Here is a 6,763-nt window from a genome sequence, read left to right as displayed (position 1 = left end):
GCCGCGGAACGGCTGCCGCCGGCGGGGAGGGATTTATGTCCCCCCGGCGCCGTGGGACGCTGGCTGGGCGGAGGGGAGTGGCGGGGGGCCGGGAGCCGCCGGAGCGGAGGGACGGGGTGCGGAGCAGAGCGGGCAGGGAGAAGGACGAGGCAGGGGACGGGGGTGAGGGGAGGCAGCGCCTAGCACAGGGACCGCGGCCCGGCGCCTGCTCCCCGCTTCCGCACCTGGACCGTGCACCTCGGGGCAGGTTCCCACCGCCCAGCAAAGTCGGGCTGGACCTGACGGGAAAGCTGCTCCGGATCGACCGTTTCCATAGGGGAAAGCCTGGAACAGCCTTCAGTTGACTGCCGGTAGTCACGGTGTAGTTTTAAACGGCTCAGATTGCACACGACTTTGTCCAGGTATCACGATTCTCGTTAACTTCATTCCCCAAAGCTATGTTACAAAAGTAAAAATCCCTCCTTCATCCATACACTGTCATTCTGCGGCTCATGCAATCACAGTTTAAAAACATCAAATGCCATTCACTAATAGCACTTTACCTGTTGCTTTAGATGGTCATGCACTGACTTTTCCCAGATTACTCTTGCTAAACCTTCTGTGACATGGACTATCTTTACTATTTTGCTCCCAATTAATTCATCATGAAGACAAGAAAATGAGCTATCCAGAATGTCGCTCTTGTGAACAGCAGAATTTGACTGCATATAGAGATTTAATGAAGAATATGGAAGTTACTAAACTCAGAAACATTACTTTAAATGCTGGCATTTTACTTTCAAAGACAAAGCAGTGTGCTTTCTTACATTGTTACTACTTCAAATCTATCTCAAGACATTCACAGCTTTCAAATGCCAGGCTTTCTACAACAGAGGGTTCTGATCCTAACTTTACCAAGAGACGGCCCTCCGCAGATCTCTGCAGCTGATCAAGTTCATTTTGTCTCCATTCTACCTATGCCATGGACCTGCAATTCATGCCCATCCCACAGTGCACTGAAGGGTGAACCGTTAGATCAAATCACATTTGAATTGAATACATGCAGTTCTGCTGCCGTAGGTTAAACACAGAAGAGAAGCCAAGACAGGAAAACAAGTCCATCATATTAAAGTTCTCATCTCTCTGAAATAAAAAATTACTGCAAAAAGCAGTGGTGTCCTCGGGCATCGCATTGGAGACTCCTTCTGAAACTGTCATGATGGGTTTGGGTAGAGCAGAGTGAAAGTAGAGGGGACAAACATCATTCCATCTCATCCCACAGTGACAGGTGAGAAATGCAAATCATCACACATTCAAAGGAACAAGGCTCACCACCACAGAATCAGAGAAAGCAGATTTTTCTGCTCAAATTCTGCCATGTAACAGCAAGCTTTTCAGGGTTTTTTTCACCATTTAAAACTTAATTCAAAAACCAACCCAAACCAAAACAAATATTGACAGAACTACAACTTCATTACCCAAATATATTCCCACTACTAGCCTCCAGTGAAATGTTCACCAAAAACAGTCTCACTGAAGCTTAAATTACTGCTTGAGCCCTTCACCATGTATTGCAGATAATGCATTTTATGTTAGACTGCTAACACCACATAGATGTACGTATCTTTCTGCAGGATGAAGAGTCTTAGAATGGGTTCCACCAGTAAAATATTGACATTCTAAAGAATAATAACAAAACCAAAAATGTAAAAACCTCCTGAAAAAATACAGTCATAAAAAGGGTTCCACCTGTAAAATATTGACGTTCTAAGGAATAACAACAAAATAAAAAATGCAAAAACCTCATGAGAAATTGTTTCTGAGGCCTTGGGCAGACTATTCTGAAGCTATCACAAAGTTCTACTTATATGTAAATAGTCCTTGTGACACCAATGAAGATAACAGGACTAATTGTTTACTCTGTGTCATGGTTTAACAGTCAACAACTAAGTACCATGCAGCCACTCACTCACCACAGTTTATATGCTGAGCAGGATGCTCTGTGGTATGAAATACCCCACTTAGTTTGCACCAGCTGTCCTGGCCATGCTGCCTCCCGGCTTCTTGTTCAAAGCATAGGAAACTGACAAGTCCTTGATGATGAGGGTGAGCACTACTTAGTGACAACTAAAACATCCACGTTTTATCAACGGTATTCTCATACTAAATCCAAAACACAGCACTGTACCAGCTACTAAGAAGAAAATTAACTTTATCCCAGAGACATTGAACTCCTAAACAAGTACATATTTGAGTTTTGCTTATACTGTTAGTCTTAGTGGGGGGAGAAAATTAAAAAAGAACTATGATCTTGCATAGAAATTCCCAGAAGAACAGCTTAGTTTATAATTTCATAGATACAATAAACTAGTAAGCATTATCATAACAGCAAGCGGAGGCGTTCTTCCTGAGAACATGAATAGAACTGCACTCTAGAGACCAGACAGCATAACAAACAGTAATTTTTCATGTTTATTGTCCATTTCAGAGCATAACGATTGAGTTAAAAGAGTGTAATAATCATGAGCTACCATCTAGAGAATAACAAAAGCAATAGAACATTCTTATTTCCCCATCTGTCTAATCTTGCAGGTCTTTCTTTGCGTTACAATCAAAAATAATTTGAATATTGTTAACTTAAAAAAATGGGCCATTGGATCACTACAAAAATCCTATCCAAGGCTACAGAACCTGCTCAGCTGGCAGAGTTAGTAGGATTCTTACCTAGGCTGTTAATCGCTCCAGAGCTGCTACCTACACCACAAGTTACGTGGCAGTCTGTGCAGTACTGCCAAATTATACAGGAACTAGATAGAAACTATCAATATACATATACAAACTACAGATATATCATCATGTTTATGTTTTTCACATAGTCACATAGTCACACAGGTAAAATAAATTGTTAGGAGGCAAAACACAGGTTTACCACAAGAGGTATTTTTGTATCTACATCACAATCTATGTGTATAATAAAGATTATCACTTGATTATTCTGAGGCTGATAATGTATTCAGATAGGTTACATTTAACTAATATTTGCACTGATGTCTTACTTTGTAAAAATTGTTATTACTGAAATCTCATCTGTTTAGGCAGCTGTTGCAGGGATCAAGCACATTGGAGATTGGCATGTTATTATATATTATATGGAGTGTTATTTTCACTTGGATAACTAATGTTAAAGAAGGACTGACTTGCTGAGGATGATGCTCTTAAAGAGAAGCAAACTTCCGCTGGTGAGGCCATTTAAAGATTATACAGCTTATAATGTTTATGAATGCTATTACAAAGAAGGTAATCTCTTTTCCTGAACTAGTTAAAGTGAAATAAATGTATAAAGCTTTCATAACTTCCATGATAACTGACAGATTTTATTGAATCCCCTTCTTCTCAGGAAATATGATACAGAATTAATATATTTGTTTTGAGATTCCAAATCTACTCTACTCCCCAAGCCTACAAAGTAGAAGGGGAAGATCATTCTTTAGACTTCAAACTGATGAAATGCTTTTCAGTAAGTTTGGCATGCTTTTCCTTGCAATGGCTGATCCTGGTAACTGTTGCCACTCTATGTTCAGCATGGATGTACTCAGGAAAGCAAACGACAATGAGCTATAAAAGCCCTTTTTCTTCATCTCTGTTACCGCTGCTCCAATCGTGTAGCACACTAGCAGCCAACCAGCTGCAGAGCTCCTCCATCCAAATCACAATTGCAATTCAATATTGGCACCGAAACCAGCATTGTTTCTATAGCAAAGTCTTAGTTTGAAATGTTAAAATGCTTTCTTTTTGCCATATACAAAAAGAAAGGCTTGATTTTGAAATTCATATTAGGTCCTAGACTATTCATGTTCAGAAAAAATGGAATATGTAGGTTTGAAATGTCTTTGCATTAACTGTAGGTCAGCCACAATAGCAGACTTACAGTGATTCAGACTACATGAAGCTCCACGATTAACCTCACCCCACAGAATCACTTCAGGCTTGTATCAGTGACAGACACCACAATGCAGCCCACTCCATTTCTGTGCATACATTCCACACAGATTATATAGCACATTGGAGACACAGGCTTGCTTTTCAAGTTAGAAGGGGGGAAAAAGGAATAAAAACCAAGTAAGTATTTTTAAGAATTAGAGGAAGATAAAATGTACAGAAAATTGTACAATTCTGACCATTTTATATCCCAGGAGGTGGGGGGTTTTGTCATGAAAAGAAGCCTTAGATGCTGCTATAATATACTCCAGAAAGGTTATTTAATTAAGTTTTGCATATCAACCTAGGATGAAAGGTATTAATAGAAAGAAAGATGTGTGGAATTATTTCTTCACTGCTATACTTTGGCAGGAAGAATTAATCATTAATTTAGTTTCAGCAATGGATGTGCCCTAAACAAATGCATATTACCACCAAAACAGCAGCCAATAAAAAAAAGGAAAAGCTACAGGCTGAACAGTACCGGAATAAGTGAAATTAATGATAAAAAATATTTAGTTAGAGATAGGGTAACATCCTTTCCTTTTAAGCAATACTTTACAAATACAAATTCTGCATGGAAAGAGTTGGAATTCCTAGGTAATGATTATCAAATTACTATCTGAAAAAGCTGGAGCTGTACCCTAACCCCTTCAAGTTTCCATTGTGTATTTCATTGACACAAGGATGTAAAACTCCTTAAGGAATCAGCAACATATACCCTAAGTACCACATCTGATTTCAGGAAGTTCCTACTTAATACAGAGATGCAAGAATAAATACATTTATGCAGAGCAAAGGATGTACCAGCTGCTACTTTTTAATATCCAGTCTTAATGATAAATCATAAATGAAGAACCAATGAAAAACAATTTTGCATTAGGTGAGCCACAGGGGTGTTTAAAAACCAAAATAAAACCATAAATATCTGCAAGTAGTGCAGCACAGAGAGTACTATTCAGCAGCATCAACAGAATGTTTCATTGTCTTTGAATAAATGTTCAGTAGTCTTGGAGGAAGATGCCTTAGAGATGCATCATTAGGGCACTGGCAGCTAAAGACTACTTTCCCAGAAAACTGCTCAGAATTCCTTCAATATATGTGTGTTAGACAAAAATCAAAGCTGAATCATAGAGAAAGATGACTTAAGGAGTGAAGTCAAACAGAACAATTTAAACACCATGGCTACAACCACCCATTCATAATCTATGGGAATAAAAGCAACTGATCAAAACACATGACAAATGCCAAGCGGCTCGACATTCATCACATCTTTGTCACACCACTGGAATCTGAAAACAATGACCAGAAGTGCAGAAATCCACAGACATTAAAAAATGGTCCTTGCTTTTTGTAAAGGATCCTGCAGTTCGGTAAGGACTCAAAGGAAGAAGAGAACACTCCTCAACCACTACATAACCAAGCCAGGAAAAAAATACTGAGTATTCATTATCAAACAAAATATCTAACCTAAATTGTGTATATATTGAAAGCGGCACACAAAACAATAAACATTTTTTGGTAAAGGGTTTCCAACAACAGAGGAAATATTCAGAGTTTTTTATATTATGGGATCTCTCTTACATCACCTGCTTTCCAGGATCTGTCCAAGGAGAAAGTGTGGTTGTCTCTGTGGCACAAGGATTACAGAGTGGAAAAAGAAAAATAGCTGAATATAAAGTAGAGTAGCATTGAGGCTGCCTCTACTTCAGAAATTCCTCTCTTCGCATTACATCAGCTGTAGATTGCATCCATCCTCTTACAGCTAGTATTGCACATAGCGCAATCTAATAAAGAGCTGATTAAAGCAATCTGTATCACTTGGCAATTTTCACTCAAAAAGTACTGAATAGAAACAGTATTCTAGCTCCTTTCCCCTCAACTTTGTCATTCTATTTATTTACCATTTTCATTCACAGGGAATTATTTTTTTTAACATATTATTTTGATATATCACTGTACACACCGTAAACATACATTGTAAGACTAATTATAAAGCAGAGAGAAATAAATAGCAGTATATAAGCTGTTTGACAAATCATACAGAAGAAATCTCATATACTGAATTTACTATTAGTAAACTATTAGGTATCTACAACTTTCAGAAAGCTAAAGGCAATAATAGCCACAAAGACAGCTGCAAAAGAAATGCTCTGGGATGTGTGATAATTGGAGAAGATGGTAATGTGATCTCAGAATATTCACAAGATAAAGACAACTGCTAGCTGTTTTAGGCAGATTATTATAAGCGCTATATATCAACTCAAGTAAAAACCTCAGAACGTGTTCTCTGAGGTCCCGATGGCAAAATACATTGTAATTTTAAAGACAGAGATAACTGAAAGGTAACTGAAAGGCTATATTAAAGATGGCAGTAAAATCAGGCAGTAGAATGACATTAACTATATTAAAGCAATTTAATATGCCATTTTCTCTTTAAAGTCTACTAATAATCTAGAATTGCATTTTCTTCAGTCAGAAGAGTTATAGCTTCTGTAAGTAACCTACCTATTTACACATAATCAGGATAAAAATCACATACAATGGATTAACTGAAGAGCAACCCTTAATAAATTTATCTATGACACCTCAGTGTCTCTTACAGACAGGCATGAAAACCAAGTGACCAGACTTCTACCTGAGAACAAGGTGAATCACATCCTAGAAATGACTGCTTTTCCTCTACTGCTAACAAAGCAAGTCCAGAAGACAGGTTTAGACAGACATGTCTGACATTAAGGAAAATGAATTGTTTCCATAGCAGTGTTACTACTCAGGGAAAGGGGGATACTAAAACAGATCTTAT

This window comes from Psittacula echo, assembly GCF_963264785.1.
Source record: "Psittacula echo genome assembly, chromosome: 10".
Lineage (NCBI taxonomy): Eukaryota > Metazoa > Chordata > Aves > Psittaciformes > Psittacidae > Psittacula > Psittacula echo.
The sequence above is the reverse complement of the archived record's forward strand: the minus strand, read 5'-3'. Positions refer to the sequence as shown.